Source organism: Pongo pygmaeus, chromosome 5 (assembly GCF_028885625.2).
Source record: "Pongo pygmaeus isolate AG05252 chromosome 5, NHGRI_mPonPyg2-v2.0_pri, whole genome shotgun sequence".
In the NCBI taxonomy this organism is placed as follows: domain Eukaryota; kingdom Metazoa; phylum Chordata; class Mammalia; order Primates; family Hominidae; genus Pongo; species Pongo pygmaeus.
The window spans coordinates 63,264,594-63,291,530 of NC_072378.2; the positions used below are offsets into that span (position 1 = coordinate 63,264,594).

At 34.3% G+C, this 26,937-nt stretch overlaps 1 protein-coding gene across 1 annotated transcript in view; it reads right to left on the reverse strand.

Annotated features, from left to right (window-relative positions):
- The window catches only part of LOC129037898 (protein eyes shut homolog), a 518,317-nt gene that overhangs the window by 349,221 nt on the left and 142,159 nt on the right, over positions 1-26,937 (reverse strand). Inside the window, exons 3-4 of the mRNA XM_063666297.1 lie at positions 26,579-26,725; positions 11,167-11,320 (exon numbers count right to left, since the gene is read on the reverse strand). The gene's annotated coding sequence lies outside the window, so the exon portion shown is untranslated. The remainder of the gene's footprint in view (positions 1-11,166; positions 11,321-26,578; positions 26,726-26,937) is intronic.

Below are 26,937 nucleotides of genomic sequence, written 5' to 3' on the forward strand. Positions count from 1 at the left end.
TCTAGTCCTACAGCAGCAATAGAAGAAATAGGTGTATGTGTGTGTGAAAAACCATAAAAATAATACTTTCGTTTGAGGGATACTTGATGTTTTTTAAAGCACTTTCGTATACATGATATTCACAGAAGCCTATATAGCAGAAAAATGAGTGTTATTATCTTTGTTTCAAAAAAGCAACATGTAAGATCCTTTGTAGTTATACAAAGAGTGCTTTGCTTCCTCACTTCCCCACTCGCAGGATTCTGCCTTTTACGTGTCCTGTGCCTTCATTTTAAAGCAGATGAATCTATAAAGATTCCTTCTTTTGTTCTATACCCAGGTATACCCTACTTGGGCTGTGCTGTATGTTCTAATGATATATCAGTGAGTGGCATTATTTGGAGTTACATGTGTCCCTGCTGATGCACATCTATACAATTAGAATTTTGTGGTTTTGGTATGATGAGTATTTAGCTGTTCTTCTGAAGTGTCACTGTTTCTTTGGGTCACTCCTCATAAGAAACAGTAGAACACGGGGAACAGTCGCTAACACAGGAATTTACCTCCCTGGTTACTATGGCGGGGCGATAGTGGGTGTGGGGATACCTGCCTAGTTTAGCTAAAAACAACCTTGGCTTGCTTAGGTGTAAGTCAAACCCAAATGTCTCAGGCTTCTTCAGCCAGTAAGTGCGGATTGTAGCCATCAGCCTCAGTCAGTTACAGTGAATACTGTGGTGTGCTGCCCAGAGGCCCCTCGGGATGAGAGGGGATGCAAAGGCTTGGTCCTCTTGACTAAATTAAGGACATCTTAATTTATGAACATCTCAAGTCCAGACTCCCCTTACAGACAGCTGAGGCCTCTGGTGCAACTACTTTGCAATTCAACTTTTGCCTCTGTTCGATCCTGTTTCCCTCACTGCCTTCCAAGTGTTTGTTACTAACAGCATTCTCTAATAAACTTTGTGCATGCAAATCTCCATGGCACAGACTGTTTCCAAGGAATTTGACCTAAGATGCAGTTATTAAGTTTCAGGGGCTGAGAATACACCCTCTTAACTGCAGGAATTACAATCCATTATAGACTCTCCCTCTCCAAAGATTTTTAGAAATCCCCAGGACTTGTTTGCGCATGTGTGCCAAGTATCAGATTCGCTTGTTGGTGATTTCTGTGCATCATCAATCCAAGACTTTACTTTTTCCTATTCTAAGAATACATTCCTATTACATTCCTATATTTCCTATTCTAAGAATTCTATATAATCCCATTCTAAGAGGCTACACCAAACTGGAACTGTGTTTCTATTTCTTTCCCTGAGGCTGAGGTGCCAGAGGAATTGGGATTCTCCTTCACCCTAATTTCTGCTACTGCACCCTAGTGAAAGGGATGAGTGACACTGCTATTACCATGCAAACAGGAGAATGTTCCTTTGGTATTTTATTCCTTGGGTAGAGGGGAAGGGATTCTCAGGGCATGGTTGAGTCTATCTTGTCCATTGCCTTTGACTGGAAATTTTTGCGCTTCAAATGGTGGGAGCTGTGCTTAGGTGTCTAACCAGCCCCTATGTAGATCAGCAGATGCCATTGGGTACTGTGAACATAATGTCATCATGAGGCACAGTAAATTCCTGTTTTATGGTAATTGGTATAGGGCTTTGTCCTGCAATCTCCTTTTTATCTTTGTAACATTTTGTCTTTGAAGGGCAGGATAGAGTTCTGATATTACTGGCAATTAGAATTAGGCCAGCTAACAGAAAGAAGAAGAGGGACTAGGACAGAATTCTATTTCAAATAGAAATTTTCTATTTCAAATAGAAATAAAACAGAAATTTACTGTGTCTTATGATGGCATTAGAATAAATTATCTGAAGAAATATTAAAAGTCTTTGTTCTTATTTACTGAGTTCAAACACTTTGGCTCAATACCAGTACCTGTCTATGGAACCAGCTTTCAATTTTAAAGAAAATTGGTAAATTTTTAAAAAAGCATTAAATTATTCTTAACTGAATAGTGTTGGGTGGAAAAGAGTTCAGACGTTAAATTGTAAAACAATTTATATCAACATATACCTACATTTTATTCATACATTGAGGAAGCATGAGCAATTAGTTGAAGAGGAATCTGGCATAGCTTCCTTTAGCTTCATTTATAAAGTAAAGTTTTTTTTTTTTTAATAGAATGGTCTCAAATGTGTTTTTATTAACAATGATGCTCTGTTATTATAATCCTCCTTCACATATAATAATTTCAATTTTTCAAAAGCAAGGTTTACTTTTGGAATTATACATTTCCAAAACAACAGCTTTCTAACATTTCATTTTTAAAAAGTAAATAAACTTTTGGAAAGAATGACAGAGCTACTATCCAAAGAAAGATATCTGATTAGAAGTTTATGAATTAACCACTGTCTAATTGTTAAACAAGTATGCTATTTGTCTGTTTAGTTCATATACCTTTCACAGTAATTGTAAGCCACTAATAAGTAAAAATTATTTGAATTTCATAAGCTATTTTAATTTTTAGAGTATTCTTATTTCACACTCAAAAATCAAACATATTACTTTCATATATTAGCATACTTTAGACTAATATTTAAGTTCAAAGACAGCTAATTTTTGAATCTGTTTGTTTGTTTGTTTTTCCTTTAAGACAGAGTCTCACTCTGTCACCCAGGCTGGAGTTTGGTGGTACGATCTTGGCTCACTGCAGCCTCGACCTCCCAGGCTCAGATGATCCTCCCACTGCAGTCTCTGAAGCAGCTGAGATTATAGGCATACACCATAATACCCAGCTAATTTTTCGTAGGACAGGGTTTCACCATGTTGCCCAGGCTGGTCTCATAATCTCCCTATGTTGTGGGAGAGACCCAGTGGGAGGGTTTTCCTGTGCTGTTCTCATGATAGTGAATAAGTCTCAGGAGATCTGATGGTTTTATAAAGGGCAGTTCCCCTGCACATGTTGTCTTGCCTGCCACCATGTAAGATGTGCCTTTGCTCCTCCTTCAACTTCTGCCATGATTGTGAGGCCTCCCCAGTCATGTGGAACTGTGAGTCCATTAAACCTCTTAAAAACAAAACAAAACAAAAAAGAATGGTCTATATTTTGAGAGAACTCAGTGAGAATTATTCTAAAGAAGTTAATTGAGAGAAACATTTCCAAGGATTGAGCTCTACCACTAAGAATAGGCTTCAAAAATTTTTCACAATAAAGTCTCTTTCCCGATAGTCATTTTAAGGCAGGAATCAAATACTCTCTAACCATAATGATAAATTCCAATTAAGGAGAACTAGGGGGACTACAGAAGTGGAAGGAAAAATATACAAAATATAAATGTATTGTTAAATCACCACTTCATCACTTAATTAATAAATTTCTTGATGTTTCCCCTGAATCTTACTTTTCAATATGTTAAATCCTATTATTTAACTGTGCTATATGCCAGAGTGTTCTCTGACCCCTATCAATTATTGCTATTCCGCCCCAATTTTTATAAATTTAATTTGCCCCTAAGTCTTCATTTGTTTCACATTACTTTCTTATATAACTGTCACAATCTTGTCTTGAAAGTGATAAACTATACACATTTTAGAATTAGAAGGCTTCTAAGAATTGAAGTTTATTTTGCTGTATACTCTGCCACTGCACAAAAACAATTTAAACTTCCTCGATAGTCTTTTCTGACAGTGGTAGAAATTTACCACTAATTACAAAGGATGAAGAAAATCTGGAGTCTTCCTTAGCATACACTGCTAGTGCTCAAAACATTTCTTGCCTTTTATTTTTATTTATTATCCTCTGCATTAGAAATGACAGTGTTTGATGGTGACTTACTGAAGAGCTAAATATCCTTTCACCTGGAACTTTTTGTTCTCATCATACATTTTCTTCCATGAGCATGTTATTATCTACACCTTGATATCTTTGCAGATCCTCTTTCATCTGTTGTCCTCTGATAAATTTCTAATCTTCAAAATGGAATTCATTTTTCATTTTATATTATAGATGTACTTGCCACCTGTCCCTTTCTCTTCAGTAGGGTCTTTGTGGTTGCTCTCAGGACTTGAGGGTCAACCAGTTCTCTGTCTTCTCATCTCGGCATTTGGTAAGATGAGGATTTGGGCCCTAAGTCTTGACTTTTTAAATTTTGCTAATTGCCACTCTGTTTTGACAATTTGAAATGAATTGCACAATTAAAAGGCACAAATGTGATTACAGAGTCAAGTCACTTCAAATATGTTTTTTAAACATCAAACTGGCAGGTAGAATCCACTGGCATATTATTCCATAAAGATACTCTGTAGACTCAGGTTCACATTCAGACTGAGATGCTCCACCTTATTTATTTTTGAATCAATAAACACCAAACTAATACTTCCACGTTTCTCAAGAAGTAGGCAAATTTTAGAGACAACTTTATATAGTAGAGCATTCTACCCAATAATCCAAAATAGTACTAAAATTACCAACTTACAGATTCATAGATATCTTTTAAAGATTTTCTTAAGCTTATGTAATAAAAGAAATTTTAGTTTTACAGTAGATCTTCAAAATTTAATACAAATAAACTGCATTGTAACTTGCTATTCAGCTAGTTTTTATGTATGCTATGTACAGACAGGCTATGCATGGATAAAGGTGCAAGAGTAATGTTTAGCTTTATATATTTACATACACGCCAACATAATGATAAAGTATTACCTATATTTCCCATATTGAACTTGAGTTTTCCTACATTTCCTCTAAGAAATACCAGATGGAAGAGCTGATAAAAAGATACACAAATTAATATTGAAGTGATGAAGTTTGACCTTTTTAATATGAAAATCTTGCCAAACTTTCCATATTGACATGGCAACATTTTATGAATAAATCTAATATCTTATAGATTTAGCACAATTCAAAAGTCACCATCTGTTTCAAGAAGTGAAGGCTCTCACATAGTTTCCTGGCTCTAAGACTACCAGCATGCAATCCATAGCTTATGTAATATTAACTATCAGGAACATGTGAAAAGTTTTTATATATTTTAGAAAATTAGAAACATAGGTAACATTTTTAGTTACTGTCAAAATTATAAATAATAGAGTATGAATATTCTTTTTTCTTACATGAAATTGAATGGTCTCTTGCTCATTCTCCATATTGAGTTATAGGTCAATACCATCTGGGCAAGCAAGCTGCAATGCAGAGGATATATGTGGGGAAAAGGCAGATAACTGGAATCTGATGTTGAGCAGAGGTGTCTGAGAGACTTTAACAAATTAAATATGGGTATTATAAGAAGTCATCTGTTTTCTATAAATTACTTACTAATATCTTAATTTGATATGACCAAAATCAATCCTACTCAGAATCATTCTTCCCATTTTGTGAAGTTAATGTGGATTTTGCATTACAATAAATTTCTTTCTTAAACAACTGTGAGAAATGAGCTAATTAAAATGAATTTTAAAAAATCTGCACCGATATACATATATAATATGTATGAGGTTTTATCTCATAGACATGGAGACATCAACAGGAGATAAAAATTAGTCCTTTTATAAAACTTAGCAGTTTTTATTTTGTTTTCTGAACCAAATATTATCAAAGGTAATGTGATAAATATGTCTACAATGATTTCACTTGACATATGTTTGGGTTTTAGCAAATACTAATAAGGGTTGTTGCTGCCCAACTATTAGAAACTTTTCCAGCCTCTGTCCAGATGATCTTAAACCATGCATTTCTTTACACTGAGCTATTAAAAAGTGGCTATTGGAGATGTGTTGCTCTGGCAGTAATGCAATTCTTGGCCAGCATCCCACTTTGGCTACCCTAAGAGTTTGCTAACCAAAATAAATTATTAGGTATTAGGGTGTACCTTCAATAGACATGGATAACTTTATACCTCTGGATAAATCTTTGAGGAAATGTTCTCAGGAGTGTTAGATAGTAGCATCTAAGGAAGGGGGAATAGGCTATGTGCCTTTAAAACATGCAGATAACGCAGTAAATCACCTAGAATAAAGGACACAGGGCTTTTTTAGAGAATAAAATACTGGGTAAAAGTTAGCTTTTGTGTAAAACAGACACTAAAGGTGCCAGAAAATTTTAAACTTCAGAAACTTAAAAAAGTGTATATATATAGTAAGACAATTTTTCTGAACTTCCCCAAAAGAGAATAACCCTTGTGAAAACCAATAGCTCTCTCTATGTGATCCCTTTCAAAATTCGTTGAAATGAAAGACAAACTGTGCATGAGTATGAATGACAATGTATCTGTAGAACTGTGATCTCTGCTCCATTTCATTTAAGAAGAACTTCTATCTTGATACTGAATTGACCTCAATCACTACAAGTGGCTTATTCAAGTTTGTTCTACTTCTCCCTTCTGTCCTACAGATGTAAGATAGATTTAGTTGGAGGAAGTACTGGTTAATAACAAAATAAAAAATAATAGCTAATAACAAATTAAAAAATAAAGCCATATTTTACAAGTTGGGCTTATGGTTTATTCCATTAATTTTTGAAAATAAGTTTTTATTAGGCTGGGCATGGTGGATCATGCCTGTAATCCCAGCACTTTAGGAGGCCCGTCGGGGGGTGGATCACCTGAGGTCAGGAGTTCAAGGCCAGCCTGGCCAACATGGAGAAACCTGTTCTCTACTAAAAATACAAAAGTTAGCCAGGTGTGGGGACGCACGCCTGTAATCCCAGCTATGTGGGTGGCTGAGGCAGGAGAATTGCTTGAACCTGGAAGTTGGAGGTTGCAGTGGGAGCGTGGGCAACAGAGCGAGGCTCTTTCAAAAAAAAAAAGTTTTTTTGCAATCATGCTATTTTTTTATTGTCAAGACATACTTTAATATTGAAGACATCGTGTCAACATTCATATGATGAAAAAGGAACCTAACTCACGTGCTTTTTAGGGAGAAATTTACCCTGCATTTGCATAGTGAGAATTTTGTTAGTGAGAATTAAGTTGGAAAAAGCCATACCAAAAGACCTTTAAATTCTAAATTTTGCCCAGTTAATGATGAAGTAAGACTAAACAGATGAGACAGCAAGAGAAGGTGACATAAACAACTGGAGAGATAAAGCAAAGGCAATCATAAATCCAGGGACATCCACAATGACAGAAATCAGAAGCCTCAAGCTATGCATCTCTATTTTCCCTGCCCTCTGACAGGAATCTTCTCTCATGTACATTGTATCTTACTGGCCTAAACTTTTAAGAAACTTATGTTCTCAGCTAGCCTTGGTGGCTCACACCTGTAATCCCAACACTTTGGGAGGCTGAGGTGGGAAGATCACCTGAGGTCAGGAGATCAAGACCAGCCTGGCCAACATGGCGAAACCCCCTCTCTACTAAAAACACAAAAATTAGCCAGGCATGGTGGTGGGCACCTGTAATCCCAGCTACTCGGGAGGCTGAGGCAGGAGAATCGCTTGAACCCTGGAGGTGGAGGTTGCAGTGAGCCGAGATCGCGCCATTGCACTCCAGCCTGGGGGACAAGAGCAGAACTCCGTCTCAAAAAAAAAAAAAAAAAAAAAGAAGAAGAAGAAGAAACTTATGTTCTCCCTTTTTCATCAGTTTTCTATGTATTAACAATTTCTACTCAACTAGTAATTCCAATGAATTAAACACACTCAAATTTCTTTCATCTTATGTTTTTTTCTCTTGATTCCTCACTTTCCCTCTTTTTATACTTCCACATTAAAACTTCAAAGAGTCGTATATACATATTATCTTGATTTTTCTCTAATTGGGCTTCTTCCTCTATTCTGCTACACTGAAGTCTTCAGGTCATGGAATCATGTGGACAGTCCAGTGGACTGGAGCATTCGATAAACTTTGCCATTGCCTTCCATGACACTCTACTCCTTTTTTGGCTGTTACTTCCTACTTTTTGTCAGACTCGTTTATGATTTCATCTTTCAGTATACAGTTATTAAATGTTAGCTCCTCAAGAGTCATTCCAGGCAATTTTTTCTGCTATATACTCTCATCCATTCCCATGGTTTCAATTATCATCTGCACAGCGATGACTCATAAATTCATATTTTCCAACCAGATCCCTTCTCTGACCTTTACTTCCATGTATTCAATGGAAAATTCCACTTTGTATTTCAAAGGCACCTTAATCTCACCATGCTCAAGCTTAAATTCACAATCTTCTCAATCTAACCTGCTCTTCTTGCATTGTTTATTATTATCTCAGTGGATGATAAAATCTGCTATCCAATTGCACATAAGGAAACGAGTATTAGTTTTTGACACCTCTATTTTTACTCCTAGTATTTAATGAGTCATTTTGCTCCTAATTATGTCATAAATATGTCACTTTAGTCCAAGCCACCATTATATCTTACTTGGATATACAGTAACCCTCTAACTCGCTCCCTCAATTATTCCTTAACATAGCTGCAAAGCCAGACAGCATTTGCAAACTGTCTACCTTTCAAACTTTGGCTTTCATTACTAAGCCACCCTCTTCTGCTTCTCTGTTCAAAACACACTGTTCTTTGGGGCCTCCGAATCTGAATATGCCATGGTTTTTTCTAGCATAGGGTTTTGTTTTATTGATTGATTGATTGATTGAGTCTTGCTCTGTTTCCCAGGCTGGAGTGCAGTGGCAGGATCTTGGCTCACTGCAACCTCTGCCTCCTGGGTTCAAGGGGGATTCTCCTGCTTCAGCCTCCCTAGTAGCTGGGATTACAGGCCTGTGCCACCATGCCTAATTTTTTTCTATTTTTAGTAGAGATGGGGTTTCACCATGTTGGCCAGGCTGATCTTGAACTCCTGACCTCAGGTGATCCAGCCGCCTCCCAAATGGTTTTTTCATTTACTCTTCCCTCTGCCTGAAACTCATAACCACTGCTTTGCCTGTGTTTTCTTTTACCAGGTTTATCTCTATTCATTTTTAAAGCTCTTTGGTCTCTCTAGCACAGGCTAGGTTACTTTTTTAACTTATTCTTCCTGCATCATGCTTCTTTCATTTACAACACATCTCAAATTATTCCTTTCTTAGTGTGTCTACTTGTCAATCACCCTCACTAAACCATATACACATAAGAATTAGGTTTTTTTCTGTTTTGGCTTACCATTGAATTCTAGTAGCTTAGTATAGTGCTACAAATAGACTAAGAAACATTTGTTAAATGAATATATGAAACTAAATATAGAATAAAACCAGGAGAAACGGAAAAATGAGATGCAAATATTAAGACATCGAGAGCATGCTTAGCAGATGAGCACTCAAGAGTTTTAAATTAATGATATATAATAGGTAATATATAGTCCTAGGGTCAGCCTACTGTTACTTTGAGCTCTTGTAGGCTATTGCCTATAACACAGAGCAGATTTGCATTTTTACATTCATAGGAATATCTCCTTTTTACTTTCTTAAGTTTTGATAAAATTAATCTAAACACTTGGAAAGTCCTTTTCAGTTTTACTGGAAGCATCAATATTTATTTTACAGGTTTTTTTTTTTTCCTGAGGCTATCTCAGAATCTGAATGGTTTGAGGACTGCTCTATTAGGTTATTACTTAAAAGTAAAGAAGAATATCATTTCTCTAAGAATTTAACCCCCGAATGGCAATTATTTCATGTATAACTGAAAGTACTATTGTTTGTATAAATTGTTGACATTGTATAAAATGATGTTCTTATTAATAGAAATGCCTTTTAAACAGTTTTCTGTTATTTAGCTTCTCGTCTGGTTCTTTTTAGTGATCAACAGCAAACACTTATAACAGAAATGGTTGAAATATTTGTCTGTTGCTCTGAAGGAGTTTGTTTTGTCTGTATAGAACTCAGTGTTGCAAAGGGTATACCTAATTTACAAATAATGATTTCATTACCTTAGAGTAATTTCATTGCCTTCTTGTTATAAGCAAATGAATTGCCCAGCCCAGACACCCTCATTTCTTCATTCATTCAGACATTTACTGAGTATCTCCTATTTGTCAGATGCCCTGTTAAGTGCATTAAAAATGAGTAAGAAACCATCCCTGCCTGTAAGAAGTTTCATTTTCAGATTGGTGTCAATTTTGTTGATGTTATTTTTGGACTGATGCAGTTTCAGAGAAAGTTTATTTGATTTATATAACCTTCATAGGTTAGCCAAGATTCCTGCTGATTAGACTAACTTATCTAATTGTCATTTTAAAGACAAACTCAGTCACAGAATATTTTTCAATGATGTAGAGTAACTTTGGAGACCATTATTACTAGATGAAAAATTTGAGCTATACTGATGAAAAATTTTGAATTCTTAGTTGCTACATGTAAATTTTGTTTAGTAATGTCCCTGAGATGTGACCATCATTTAGCAATTTCTCTTTTCTGATATTTTATAATTTTGAAGCATAAATGAATTCAAAGACTGATTTCCAAAAATTTATATAATCCAGAAAGACATTTCCGTTTAACATTCTGTTGGTTTTGGTTTTTCTTTTCTACTGAGTTTTCCTTTTTTTGTGCAATCAATGGCTCCCACTAACCAATTCCTAGCAGCTGTACTCCACAGATATTTTGTTGAACAATTAAACTGGATGTTAGTTTTAACTGAACAACTTGATGCTTTAATTTATTTGCTTGCACCATAATATTTTCAAATAAAATTGATTTACTCTGTGCAATTTGATTCCCATAGGATAGTATTAAATTATAGCTTAGTTCAATTTGCAGTTTATTCCACCAAATTATAAAAATAAACAAGTAAAACAAAAGCAAAAATAAAAAAGTAAACAAAACAAAACAATTTTCAGATAGACTTTTAAAATTCTTCTCATTTTTGGGTGACTGTTACACACGTAAATAACATTTAAAAAGTAGAGTTCAGGCCGGGCACGGTGGCTCATGCCTGTAATCCCAAGACTTTGGTAGGCCTAGGAGGATGAATCATGAGGTCCGGAGTTTGAGACCAGCCTGGCCGGCATGGTGAAACCCCATCTCTACTAAAACAAACAAACAAACAACAACAACAAAAAACTAGCCAGGCGTGGTGGTGCACACCTGTAGTCCCAACTACTTGGGGAGGTTGAGGCAGGAGGATCACTTGAACCCGGGAGGTGGAGGTTGTAGTGAGCTGAGATCACACCACTGCACTCCAGACTGGGTGACAGAGCAAGACTCCATCTCAAAACAAACAAACAAACAAAATTTCAGCACGAAAGAACTACTGTGGAGTACAGTACTTACCGTATTGTGATAGGGGTGAATGCATTTGTGTTAATGCTGTAATTAGCAGAAACAGTCAAAATATTTTGAGAATTTCCACATCCATATTTAACTGATGGCCTTCCTTCCACAAGAAATAAATGAAGAAACTGCTTTCCAAAATTATTCCCATTACCTTTAAGAAAAAAGCAATATATTAGTAATTGATGTAGATTTATATTTTATTGGTTAATAATAATTAAAAACAATCTTTGCCATCAAAGACTAATGATTTAGCGGGTTGGTAGGAGTGCTATTAGATAATTATTCAGTGTAATAAGTACCATATTAAAACATACATTATTGTCCACAGGCTGAGGATAGCATGGTATTAACCGCATTAACTTGACATGAATTTTAACTTCTGATTCTGTTAGCTAGTAGCTAGATGTCCTTAAGTATTTTAAACCTGTTTCCCCATATGTTAAAATGGGGTAGTGAGAGTAACTACTGTAAGTATTAGAACTCCTGTGATAATTAAATAAAATAATAAATGAAAAGTTCCATGTTGAGTTTTTAATAACTTGTATTATTATTGAATCTAATGTTTAAATTTTATTTTTGATTTCTAATTTCTTATGTTTATTTGTATTTTAATTACAAAGCAATATGCATCTTCTATAAAATTCAAAATAATAAATATATAGAGAAAAAAGATAAATATTTCTTTTCCCCAATCTCATTCTTCACCCCCACTTTGAAATGTTCTTTTCTACCACCTATCTCCCCACATACAAATATTTACATATCCCAATTTTATTTTTAAAAATGAGATCATACTTTATTCATAAATTCATAAATGGCTTCATTCATCTTTCTCTTTTTACTTAATCTCTTTTTAACTTTCCTAATTGAAGTATAACTTATACAGAAAATCACAGAAATTATAAGCATAAAGCTCAGTAAGTAATCACAAAGTGAACCCGCTCACCTAAACATCACCCAAGTTAAGGAAAAGACCATTATCTGCATTGTCAGAAGTCCTACCAATCACTACTCTTTTCTACTCTTCATCAAAAGTAACCACTATCTTGATGTTTAACAGCTATAGTTAGTTTTACTTGATTTTAATCTTCATATTAGTGGAATCATATTGTATGGATTCTTTAAGTCTACTGTAGTCCTCCCTTTATGACAGTCCCAAAACAGGTAATTACAGTACAATAAAGTATCTTGAGAGACCATATTCACATAATTTTTATTACAGGATATAGTTATAATCATTCTATTTTATTATGTGTTGGTATTAATGTCCTACTGTTACTAATTTACAAATTAAACTTTATCATTGGCATAGATGTACAGGAAAAAATCATAATATTGATAGGGTTCAGTACTATCCACAGTTTCAGGTGGATCTTGGAATGTATCCCTTGCAAATAATGAGGGACTACTGCATTTGTTTCGGCTCAACGTTATGTTTGAGAGATAGCATTATGCCACAGTTAATTCATTATCATTGTTTTGTAATATTCCATTAAATTAATATTTAAAATTCAATTACTGTTTCTAGTGTAGGTAGACATTTTCCCCCTAGGTTTTGGTTACTGTGAAAAGTGCTGCTATGAGCATTTTATATATGTCTTTCAGTTAAATTGCATACACTTCTGTTGTGTATATATATCTAGGAGTTGAATAGCTCTGTCAGAAAGTATAAATATGATTAACTTTAGTAGCTATTGCCGGTTTCCCAAAATAATTGTTTATATTTAACACTTTGCCAGCAGCGTACAAGAGTTCCAGCTGATCCATAGCCTTATCATTTGGTATGGTCACTTTGTAGATTTTACCTATTCTGTTTATTATAGCTTTAATTTTACTTTCTTGATATTGGTGAAGTTGAACATATTCTCATGTTTACTGACTATTTTGATATACTGTGTTGTGAAATGTCACTTTGTGTTTCTTGCTCATATTTATATTTAGTTGTTTGCTTTTTTCTTATTGAATACAAGCTCTTTGTCAACTACATAGATTGTAAATACGTTCTTCGGTTCTGTAGATTGACTTGCCAATCTCAAGGGTGAGTTTTGATGAATGTAAATTCTTAATTTTAGTGTAAATCAATTTATGTATTGTTTCCTTCAGAGTTATGTTAGTCCTTTCATGTCATGTTTAAATGTTGTGGGGTGGGGGGAGGGGGGAGGGATAGCATTAGGAGATATACCTAATGTAAATGACGAGTTAATGGGTGCAGCACACCAACATCGCACATGTAAACATGTATAACAAACCTGCACTTTGTGCACATGTACCCTAGAATTAAAGTATAATAAATATATATATATAAAGAATTATTTGCCTTCCCCAAAGTCATGAATTTATTCTACATTAGCTTCTGTAAGCTTTACTTAAGTTCTACACTCTACCTAGAATTAATTTTTCTGTGTAAATTCTGTGGAGTTGTGATAAGCTGAATTATGACACTCAAAGACGCCCATGTACTAATTGGTGGAACCGGTGAGTGTTATTTGATATTGCTGAAGAGACTTTGCAGATGTGATTGAATTAAGGAGCTTGAAATGGAGAGGTTATCCTACATTATCTCGGTGGGCCTTAAACGTAGACACAAGTGTCTTTGTAAAAGGGAGGAAGAGGGAGACTTGATGGCAGATGAGGAGAAGTCCATGTGACTACAGAAACAGAGACTGGAGTGATGCAGCCACAAGCCACAGAATGCCGACAGCCACCAGAAGCTGGAAGAGGCAAGGAAAGGATTCTCTGGAGCTTCCAGAGGGAACCAGTCCTGCTGACAGCTTGACTTTAGCCCCATAAGACTCGTTTCAGACTTCCGACCTCCAGAACTGTAAGAGAATAAATTTCTATTGTTTTAATGGTAAGTTTAATGGTATAGCAGCAATACAAAATAATGCAGGGATCATTTTTTCATTTTCCGTTTTGATTTCTAATTGACCCAAAATCGTCAAAGTAAATAATTATTATGATGTAAATATTGAATTTTCAGATATTTATTTGTGGAATATATATATTTTACTATTTTTGAGTTTTCCCATTCCCTACTTTTCTTCTATTGTTTTTATCAGTATATGTATGTATACACCTATCAGTATATATACATGTGATATACCTATATCAGTATATGTATTTTATGATAATGACATTGTTTTTGTACTCAAGCAATACAAAAATGGACCAATAAAAATGTCTTAAATCTCTCCAAAATTACAACCTTCAGAAATGGCCAGCATTAATATTCAGTGAACATCTATAGATACAAAGATTGATATATGGATAGATAGGTAGAATTTGTTAAAATAAGGGCAGGATCATACTATAAAGTATTTAAAAAAGAAAATTATATGAAATGAGTAGTTCTCAAACTCTTTGATCTAAGGACCCCTTTACACACTTAAAATCTAGCGAAAACTCTAAAGAGCTTTTGTTTACATGTTTCACATCTTTTGATTTACTGAATTACCATTTAAAACCATGAAAATTTTCAAATGTTTATTAATTTAAAAATCTCATCACATGTTAACCTAAATAACATATTTTGTGAAAAGTAATTATATTTTTTTCAAATACGAAACAGCGAGATAATTATTCTATACTTTTACAAATATCTTTATTTTGAAACTTAATAGGAGACAGCTGGATTATTATATCTACTTCTGTGTTCAATCTGTTGTGAATTGTTTCTTTGGCCGAAGTATAGGAAGTTCAGCCTCACACAAAATGTTATTGGAAGAGGAGGAACATTTTAAAAACTTTTTCAAATACATACAAACTGAACAAATGACAGTTCCTTAAAGTTTAGTTGCAGTGTGGAATCTAAAAGTGTATTAATGAACTTCACGTCCTTGTTACATTAAAATGTCATTGGTCTTTCTTGCACTTTAAATGGATGTTTTACTCATTCATAATTTTATAACATCACTAATTGATCATTTGAAAAATATTGGTTCAGAATTATGCAGAGTTTTCAGATATGACACATTTATTATATAATATCAAATTCATTAATATTACCACTAAGATAATCAGAAAATGTTAGAAGGCTCTCAAGTTCGTTATGGGGAATGTAGATTTTTCCAAAATTCTAATTTTTCTTAGACAGCTTGAGTTTTATCATTGGCAAAAAATACTGTTAGCTGTTTTTCTTGAGGTAACAGGCTTACTTTATTACTTTTTCAGAAAATAGCTGCCAAATAGTCATGTGTGAATAACCATACATTATCTGCTAGTCATTTTTTGAGTTGTTTTCATAGTGTCTAGTTAAACTGGCAACTTGTCTCAAGGCAACTATTATACTTTAATATGTAGCCAACTTTCTTAATGTGTACTTCCAATGTTACACACAGAATATTAAAACTTGTATACTCAAGTGTTGAGGTTTAATAAGATTATTGAATTTTATTGCATCTCTAAGGACTTTTTTTAAGTGTCCATTTTTGTTTTGAGTGGACAGTGGAAAAGAATACAATGACTGCTAGTACGATTTGGTGCTGCTGCCTTAATATTAAGGTGTTAATAATTGTATTCATTATGACTTTTACACCATGAGTGAAAATGTCAACACAGTGATTTTGACCTTGTGGACACTTGAAACTCCTGTGGATCCTTCAGGAGTCTATGGATACACTCAGAGTATCCCTGTGTTAGAGCTTACCTCCACTTAAAAGGAAAAACCAGAAATCAGAATGAAACTAGACTTATTGCTCAACATTAATAAGTGTTTCTTTAACAATTCAGCAAGAATATGTAGAAACCTGGGTTATCTGTTCCCCCTACCTCAGGTTCTAGATGAATGGATTAAAAGCAACAGTCAGGTCTCAAAGAATGGTTCAGAGAAAGGTGTCTGGAAAAATTATGAAAGATTTTGAAATGAGAAAATAATTTAATGAGTAATATTTAATATTACTCATCCAGGTTCTCTGAACCTTTCTTTGTCTCTGAGCTATTTCCCAACACTGTAAGTTACAGAAAACTAATAATAATTCAAATGATTCCTGACTATACTAATGCATATTAATTTTCTGATGAAATGAAATTGATTATTACCCTATGGGGAGACTATTTTTCATCTACTTGTAAATTTACTTCAGAATTCCTTATTCTTTATACATGTTTGTGCCCCTTGAATTGTTTCTTGAACTTGTTATAATATCTCACCAGTTACTACATAAATTAATAAGTAAATAAAATCTTTGACATGTGTTGATTTTATATACCCTTTTAAAAATTATTCTTTAACAAAGAAAAATCAGCTAATTCTAGTTTTTGATGTTACGACACATATAAGGAGGAATGATTTGTATCATATCCAAACAAATAAAACCAAAACCAACTCTGAGGAAAATTTGCATAAAAACAGTGCAAATGGGGTCCCTGATACTAGGGAACATTTTACTCTTGCACCGGACAAAGATGCCCACACTGAGGATGACCAAGTTGGGGAAGGAAGGAAGAATTCAAAACATGGTTGAAGAAACAGATAGAGCGGGGGGGACATAAAAAATCCAAGGCACAGAAGTACGTTTCCCATTAGTGCTGTGCTTCAAGCTATAGAACTTATTGAGAATATAAATTCAGTATGAGAGCAACACAAAGTAATACATAATAATAAAAATAGATTAAGTCAATATTGCAGAAGTAAGGAAACAGATAAAACAACAGCACTAAAGATTTACAAATTTAGAATAACAAAAGGCATATGGTTGAAAATCACTCATTTGAGATCCTTCTAAATGTCCTATTTTAGGATCCACTTAACCCATCTGGGTTTATCACTTCTGAGGACTTCAGCTGTGGCTGAATGAAGTGGGCAATGAGCAAATTAGCCCACTGCATGGCATAGGGCAATACAGCTTTATCTTTTCTGCATCTTCTGAGATCCGTTAGCAGGTTTTTTTTTTTTTTTTTTTTTTTTTTTTCCGGCTTCTACTCTTTAGTACTTTTTCTTGTTTTTCCCATGGCTTCCGATTCAGCTGATCAGGCTGCTTTTATCTGAATTTGAGAGTATAATTAAAATTTTTTTGTATTCTTGACTTCTTTTTTTCTGGAGTGGAGGTGAGGTGGTGGTTGGGAGTTGGAGCATATTTAGAAACACAAAACTGCACCAGCACTTGTGTGTTTTTCTCCTTGGATCTGTAAAAGGTTATATTATAAAATGGCATAAGGCGGTTCTTCTTTCTTGAATTGTTGACTTGTTCTCCACTCCCATCATTTTGTGAGTGGGGAGGGTGTTAATGCACTAAAGGACAGTCTGTTATCCTGCTCCATTCTATCGTTTCTACTCAGAAGCTTTCTATTTCTTAATATTTTTATAAACTGCTTTATGTTACCATTTCAGACTCATATTTTTGAGATAAGACTTAAAAATAGGATATATAGCGTAGGGTAGAACAGAACAGCTGAGCATTTAGGTCAAGCTGTTGTGCCATATGCACAAAGTTTGTTTTTCAAAACTTCAAAAACTGAATTTTAAAGATTGACTATACACATTCAACAAGATGTATGTAGTACTATGCAAGAATGAGTTATTTTTAAAGGAAGCTCAGCCACTAACATCAATGACAGAGATGAATAGTCTTATTCAAGTATACCAACATCCCATTATGGACTGTAGCTGCTTTATTGTACAGTATAAAATAAGACTGCTTTAATAAAGGTAATGGGAACAAAAATGAACAATGAAGCTTAGTTCTCTTCAAAGTCTGCTATATATTAACAAGTTTTAATTTATCATATTGATTTATTCCATTAACAACAATTTGCAGTTTTATATAATATTTTTTACAAAGGTCAAAGCGTTTTGCAAATAACATATGGTGGTAGGTGGGAAAGCGGAGGATCTGACGCTGCTGATGTGTTTCCATGATTCTATAGCAAATTAATCACCTTAGGGAAGAAAAGACATATCATTTGATTGACTTTTTTCACCCTCAAATCAATTGACTTTGTATCATGTAACCCTAGGATTCTGTAAGTAGAGAAAAGCTATGAACAAACACATTCAGGAGGAACTCTGGTTTTTCCAAACAGTATTAAAGACAATTTTCAAACACAATTATGGTAAAAATTATTTGATTTTAGAATGGAAAAATTAGTGGCAATTAGGAAAAGAGAAAGAAACTTGAATTTTCAAAATAGAACTACTGGAGAAAATTCTAAGTAATAACTATTCTTAGATAAATGTGTGTATTTTTACATTAAACCTTATGGATTGAGTAATCCATATGTCATATTAAATTTAGTTCAACATTGCTCGTTGAATCTAGACATCAAGCAAATGTGAATCTTTCTAAATATATATATGTGTGTGTGTGTATATATATATATGTATGTATGTTTGCAAATATATGTAGGGCAAATGTTAAAGGCAGTGTCTGGAACATTTTCCCCATAATGTTCTAATTTGTGCTACCTTCAGGCAGGACTTGAAAGCTCTAGAAGAGTTTACCATTAAGCCATTGAAAGAAAGTCATTCTGTTCTTTCACTGAAAAGATGCTTGATGATCCATTAGAGAAGTATGAACCTATCCTTTTCTTGAAATATTAAGTTGGTGCAGAAGTAATGCGGTAATAGTTCTTTATGCTTTTAGGCTTTGTAGTAAGTTTTAAAATGAATCATTTATTGATTTTTTTTCGGAATGTTTTATCCAGACTACATTTCAAAACTTTATAAAATCTCTAGTTCTCAAATTTTATTTATCCTAATAAAATGATTGTCTGCTAATTTAAGATTTGTTAAGCATAAAAGTGCTGCTTAGAACAATGAATAATAGTATTCCTCTCAAAACATAGATTCCAGTATCTAAATCTCACAGCTTTTAGAGAGATAATTCTAACAAGTTTGAATCTGATATATGAAAATATATATGTGTATATAATTAGTCTTATAAAAAGAAATAATGAAATAAATATCACATGGAGAAACAATGATATTCTAGTCACCTATTTTACAATTTTAGTTTTTTAGATATTAGTTGAATTGTAGATCTGGAATTTGCTAAACATGGATACTTTATCACTTTATTGAAATATTGAAGATATTCATTGTTTATATGGTACCACTCCCATTAAACATGGGTATTCTTCTCTAATTGAGCTATTGTAATAATGCTCCCAATATCAACAATTTGAATTGAGATCATTTATAAATATTCAAAAGAGGTTCATTGGTTATCGGTTTGAATTAAATAAAATCTAACATCATTCCGTATAGAATTAATAGTTATCAGTACTGATAAAGCACTATTAAATCAGGTACCTAGATTATTAAATCTGGAAATTTCCATAAAGTTACATGGATTTGTGTCATCTACCTTAACAGAAAAATACCTTACATTTTTATGGTGTTTTGTATTTTTCAAAACACTTATATAGATATACATTTCAAACCTTGTGAAGTTTGATAATATAAACATACCTGCATCACTTGTAGTCAAACTAAGACATAGAAAGATGAATAGACGTACCCTATATTGTACAATAGCTCACACTGACTTGGGTTCAAATCTATCCTTGGTTATCTACTGATGTTTCAATCAGGGCTACCTGTGGGAGCAGTCAGATGATCTCTTTATCCCTGGTGCTGCTTCATGACATATGATAAAGACTGTTTGGTTATCTTGCATTGAGATCTCTGTTGGAACACAGATGTTTCTTCTGTAGTTTTAGAATTCCTCTTTCCTGGTTTCCCCTAAAGGTTTGGATTTGTATACAGCAGTAATTCCAGTAGCAACCTCAGCAGCAGTTGCTCATGATTTTAAGACAGCTTACAGCAACAATGATGACATGGGCTGATAATAACCAGTGTTAGGGTAAGCTAGTTTGTCAGTGGGAAGATGGCAGACAGAGAAGCTCTGGGGAGAACTGAAGGATCATGGCAGCAGCCTGGTACATAATTAATGATTACACCCATGCTTATTACATGCTATTGGAGATTGGCTTCAGGCCAATTTCTGAAATTTATAGACATCCTATTTTAATTTTTTCAAGTCTGCTAATTGTGCTTAACCAGTAAAAAACACTAGTAAATCACAACTCTTAGAGGAAATGGGTCTTCTTCATTTGAGTGAAATGAATAAAAATGAAAACTCCAAATTTCACCAATTGTCTGTTTTCCTAGTCTCCCATTTTTGATGCCACGATTTTTAGTCTATTTGTTGCTAGGATGAACATGGCTGTTAAATGGATATAACATTCGTAACACCTCTTAGACAAAAATCTTGCATCTTAAGACCTTAATTCCCTAGACAAGGTACAAGAGGAAAGGAGTTAAAGCATTATCTGAATAAGTCACTTATTTCAGGCCTGCCATTTGCCAAGCACTGTTTTAAGCAGGTTATATGTATCTCTCATTGACTTATTTCTTCATAAATTTCAATTGTATAAGTAGAATATAATTGTTCTATTTTAGGCGAAGTTTAATGAATCACATAATTCTAGGTCAAGGGTTGGCAATCTATGTGGCCCATGGACCAAATTCCGACACTGTCTGATTTTGTAAATAAAGCTTAATTGAAACATGGCCACACTCATTCATTTACATATTGTCCATGGCTGCTTTCAGGCTACTATGGTAGAGTTGAACTGTGCAGCTTGCAAACATATCTACTTCAAATATCTATTTCTGATGGTTATAGAAAAACTTGCCAACCCCTGCTATATTCCTGACTTTTTAAGTAAATGCATGGAAACATTATCTTTGTTTCAAGCTACATTTTGACTAAACCATTGAAATTTGTGTGTTTGTTTCTATTTATCAGAGGAAGAAATTATAACAATGTTCAATGGGATAATTTCCTAAAGATTCAATACCAACTTATTTTTTATCACAACTATCAGGGTTGACTAACTCACAAACAAAACTTAAGAACTATTCTAGCCAAGTACCTACACTGTGCAAGGCACTAGAGGAGGTTCTGAGGAGGGTGGGGAGAATAGGGAACTACAAAACACAGTTTCAGATTAAGAGGTTAATATGGTTTGGCTGTGTCCCTACCCAAATTTCATCTTGAATTGTAGCTCCCATAATTCCCATGTGTTGTGGGAGGGACCTGGTGGGAGATAACTGAATCATGGGGGCATTTTCCCTCATACTGTTCTGGTGGTAGGGTATAAGTCTCATGAGATCTGATGGTTTTATAAGGAGTTTCCCCTTTCGCTTGGCTCTCATTCTCTCTTGCCTGCTGTTGTGTAAGATGTGTCTTTTGCCTTCTGCCATGATTGTGAGGCCTCCCCAGCCACGTGGAACTGTGAGTCCATTAAACCTCTTCTTCTTTATAATTTGCCCAGTCTTGGGTATGTCTTTATTAGTAGTGTAAAAACAGGCTAATACAGAGGTGTTTGCTATTTAGTGAGGAGATGTAAGCACAGACTCCTGGTAAAATGAATCTCTATGCCAGTTCTTAATTTATACTTCTAATTTAAGACATGTCACAACCAGGTTTCCCAAAGAATTATGTAGCTATCTACTAAAAGGTGAGAAACTAGGGATGTATAGACCATCACTTATTCAACTTTGTATCCCTCACATTGCCCAAAGAAAGCTATGCACATTTTAGGCACTCAGAATTTGTTGAATTTGTCTTTGCTGTCATAAAAAAGATGAAATACAATGAACAGAAGTTTCTCATGAATGACAATGCATTAATTCAGCCATCCATGTTTGCAGCTTACTCCTTCCTATATCTGTCTGGAGCTAGCTCTATTGGGACCCATTAAAGAGGGATAAAGATATTCAAAGAATTTTATGGTATACACAATAAAATTGATTAAAACAACTGAGCAATCTTTTTCCTTAGAAGAAAAAAGATGCTATCTAATATGATGCCAGGGAATGCTGTGGGACTTCATTGGCCTTGCCACATCATTGAAATGAAATACAATAAGTGTCTAATGAAGATGTTATATATTCTGCTGGAAATCATTTTATAGAGAAAGGCAGGTCTTATGACTCTTTAGATTTAATTTGTTTTCTCCAGGAGTATCAGAAATTTTTTAGTCTTCCATAAAAGCAAATGAAGAGGCCCCAATAATTCCACTAGCGTGTCAGTTACTCTTATCTAAGATTGGTCCTTCTTTTGCTTCCTATTTTAAATACAAACATTAAGTAATATAAAGATTGCTTCTGAATCCTCTCCTCCCACTGGAGTTGCTCATGTAATTTGCCTCCTGGGACTTGGTCAGATGTCTGCTCATAATTCTCAAAGATCACATACTTCCAAATAGCATGCTTATTTCTTTTCAAAGAAGCAGCACAGAATGGATCCAACTACATGGTAATAAATCCTATGACGAAACCTCCTGATTGATACTGCTTGTGTAATAGAGCTCATTTTCTGAAAGTGCACCTAAAGAATTTTGTGTGGTCTCATCCCTTCTCTCGTGATCTATTAGTAGCTCCTTTGACTAGGTTCCGGAATTCTGAATTGGTTCAGTGGCAGATTCAAAAAGGTTTCTTTTCATCTTGACTGCTGCTCTCGGAGCTGTCTCTCTCCCACAGAGCGTTCTTTTTTAAGCTATCCTTTCTAAGGATTTTTACTGTAACCCCGTAAGGATTCAAGTTTTATCTTCCTTTTGTTCCTTTTCAACATCAATTAGTTGGTGAGGCAAACTGAGACAAAATAAATGTGCAGTTTTGAACCAGGAATATAATTCAAAGCTGACAGTGGTTTATCAGCCTGATAGTTCTCTATCCTTGTCTCTTAAATATTTGATTTGATATAAAATACAAATGTTCAAAAAATGTTTGTGAAATGGAATTGAGTTGAACTGAAATGTTTAGGAATTAAAAAATGGCAAAATTAAAAACAGAGCAACTCAAACAAAATCAACACCTAAAATTTGAAGTGAAACATCTGTTTTAATTTTCTCACTACTTTTAATTGCTCCTACACATAATATACTGATTTCAAAGTAAATGCAATTATCCCCTAAGTTAAGGGACACACCTTTTAAATTACCGGTATCTAACTGAATTACAAAAATTTTTGTGCTTATCTGTTCTGAGGCTTTTATGAGGTTGACAGATTCTAAGAGGATAGAAAGTAGCAACCCAGGAAACATTCTGCTGAGCTATTCCCAACAGTGTAGGATTAAATTACCACCTTAAAAATGAACAGAAAGAATGTTTTAGAAACAAAAATATTTTCTCCCTTCATGGGCTCTGAAACTCTCTAGAGTAAACAGCTTTGATGTTTCCGGTACTATAACAACAACAATTATATAAGACAAGGGCAGAAATGGATAATCATTACAGTGGCATTATTTTCTTACTAATAATTTCTAGTTTGATTGTTTTTGTAGGTCATTGAATAAGGAAGGCAAAAATGATCCTATGGCACTATCATCAGCTTGACTTTTATTGGATTTAAATTAAAGTACGAACTTGAATGGAGTGTATATATGCTTGGCATGTATTTCTCTGGCCTTCAAAGATAATACATCCAAATGTTGGTATGGACATGAGCCAGGAGCATGAACCCAGAGCAAGAGAATTCCCAGTGGTTAGGTGCTGCTTTAACTATGAGCTGTTTTTAGTTGGTAGAAATAAATTTTCCCCAAGAAAATGCCTTCCAATTCTATATAACTTAAAAAATTGCAAAGCCAGAAAATCACTTTTCTTTGTCTTTCAATTATTATGTTTGTGTCTTTTGTTCTGTTTTTATTTTGTTTACTCTGCAATGCACTATTACTTCCAAATTTCATGGTCATCTACCAGCACTTAGATTTTGTATAAAAAACAAATTTTTCTTTTATATTTTCTTCTCTCTCTCTTTTAACATAAATCAGTCAGACACTCTCTAAATCTATCATTTAAACATGGGTGCCTCTGCTCCTGGGGAATAAATGATACTGGCCTAGCCTGGCAAGTTGGTTTCTTTCTAAAATATAACATAAATTCTTTGTTTTAATTTAATGTTAAAAACCACTAACTTCACCTGGCTTTCCTAAATGCTTCTTTTAGGTATTTTACTCATAGTCAAATAATAAAATCTTTTATCTATTTTGTTTAGAAAGTATAGAATGATGAATCAATTTAGCAAACTCTTTCAAAATAGAGGAGCAAATCGTTTGGGAAATAATAAGTTGCCCCAAAGGGGATAATCTGTTTCGTTTTTTTTAAAAATTTTTTTATTATTTTATTATACTTTAAGTTCTAGGGTACATGTGCACAACGTGCAGGTTTGTTACATATGTATACATGTGCCATGTTGGTGTGCTGCACCCATTAACTCGTCATTTACATTAGGTGTATCTCCTAATGCTATCGCTCCCCCTTCCCCCGACACCACAACAGGCCCCTGTGTGTGATGTTCCCCTTCCTGTGTCCATGTGTTCTCATTGTTCAATTCCCACCTATCAGTGAGAATATGCGATGTTTGGTTTTTTGTCCTTGCGATAGTATGCTGAGAATGATGGTTTCCAGCTTCATCCCTGTCCCTCCAAAGGATATGAACTCATCATTTTTTATGGCTACATAGTATTCCATTGTGTAAATGTGCCACATTTTCTTAATCCAGTCTATCATTGTTGGACATTTGGGTTGGTTCTGTCTTTGCTATTGTGAATAGTGCCGCAATAAACATACGTGTGCATGTGTCTTTATAGCAGCATGATTTATAATCCTTTGGGTATATACCCAGTAATGAGATGGCTGGATCAAATGGTATTTCTAGTTCTAGATCCCTGAGGAATCACCACACTGTCTTCCACAATGGTTGAACCAGTTTACAGTCCCACCAACAGTGTAAAAGTTCTCCACATCCTCTCCAGCACCTGTTGTTTCCTGACTTTTTAATGATCACTTCTAACTGGTGTGAGATGATGGCTCATTGTGGTTTTGATTTGCATTTCTCTGATGGCCAGTGATGATGAGCATTTTTTCATGTGTCTTTTGGCTGCATAAATGTCTTCTTTTGAGAAGTGTCTGTTCACATCCTTCACCCAATTTTTGATGGGGTTCTTTGTTTTTTTCTTGTAAATTTGTTGGAGTTCTTTGTAGATTCTGGATATTAGCCCTTTGTCAGATGAGTAGATTGCAAAAATTTTCTCCCATTTGGTAGGTTGCCTGTTCACTCTGATGGTAGTTTCTTTTGCTGTGCAGAAGCTCTTTAGTTTAATTAGATCCCATTTGTCAATTTTGGCTTTTGTTGCCATTGCTTTTGGTGTTTTAGACATGAAGTCCTTGCCCATGCCTATGTCCTGAATGGTATTGCCTAGGTTTTCTTCTAGGGTTTTTATGGTTTTAGGTCTAACATGTAAGTCTTTAATCCATCTTGAATTAATTTTTGTATAAGGTGTAAGGAAGGGATCCAGTTTCAGGTTTCTACATATGGCTAGCCAGTTTTCCCAGCACCATTTGTTAAATAGGGAATCATTTCCCCATTTCTTGTTTTTATCAGGTTTGTCAAAGATCAGATAGTTGTAGATATGCAGCGTTATTTCTGAGGGCTCTGTTCTGTTCCATTGGTCTATATCTCTGTTTTGGTACCAGTACCATGCTGTTTTGGTTACTGTAGCCTTGTAGTATAGTTTGAAGTCAGGTAGTGTGATGCCTCCAGCTTTGTTCTTTTGGCTTAGGATTGATTTGGCAGTGTGGGCTCTTTTTTGGTTCTATATGAACTTTAAAGTAGTTATTTCCAATTCTGTGAAGAAAGTCATTGGTAACTTTATGAGGATGGCAGAAAATGGCCATACTGTCCAAGGGATAATCTGTTAAGGTACCAAAGACATTACACTTCCAATATGAGGAATTGTTAAAATGATTGTGCATTTATTTCAAAAGAGAAAAGAATTGTCAAATTTTGAATACTGCTGGTAATACACCTTAGTGATGTTCATTCAGAGAAGAAAGAAGCCCATACATTCTGCTTATAGAGACCTTTATGAGCAAATTGCATAATAATGCAGAGAACTCTGGATGTAAAGACATTTCCTTAAGCAAATACTGTTAATACTACTTAAAAAAAAAAACAGCTTATATCAAGATAATAGATGTTGCTAAAAGAGTGGTAGGAATTTAGTTGATTGTCAAATGAACCCCAGCTTTGGAATGCCTTTTCCCAAGTTATCAAGTATTGAATGTAATTCATATTTAGTGATTTATATCATAAAAGTATGCTCTGAAACATTTGCAGCATTTGTTTTACTGCTATAGCCATATGCTGTCAAATTCATATGCTTGCTAAATTCTGTCTTGCCAGCTCAGATCCTGTTTGTAAGTCACGTTCCATTGAATGACTCAGAAATTAAAGAAACTTCTAGAGAAACTACAAAGAACTAAAATTTCTCTTTGGTAATGCTTCATGCACTGGTCTGGAAAAGTTCTCTCACAATATTTAAATGAATAAATCATTGATTCAATAGATTAACGTTTGAGAAAGAAACATGACATACAAGAAGTCAAACATTTAATACTCACTGTAAAGAATAGTTCCATTTAAACTGTTTGTTTTTATAGTCAAGTAGATGGTAACAGTTCTGTTATGTTCCTTCTCCAGGACAAACTTCAAAAAGGGCAGTTCTAAATAGGAATTCCCATTGAAAGATGGAAAAAATAAACTTGCATCTAAAAAAGAAAATCGTATTAATATGTTCTGATAGCATTATATTGCTACTCAAGTAGATAAAAACTTAGCATTTATAGTTAGCATTCATTTAAAAAGGTAACACTAATATTTAAAATATTAGGTCCAATTTTAAGAACTTTAGATATAAAGTGTAATAAATTTATATTTATTGCCTCAAATAATTAACTACCAGTATAGAGGAAAAGACTGA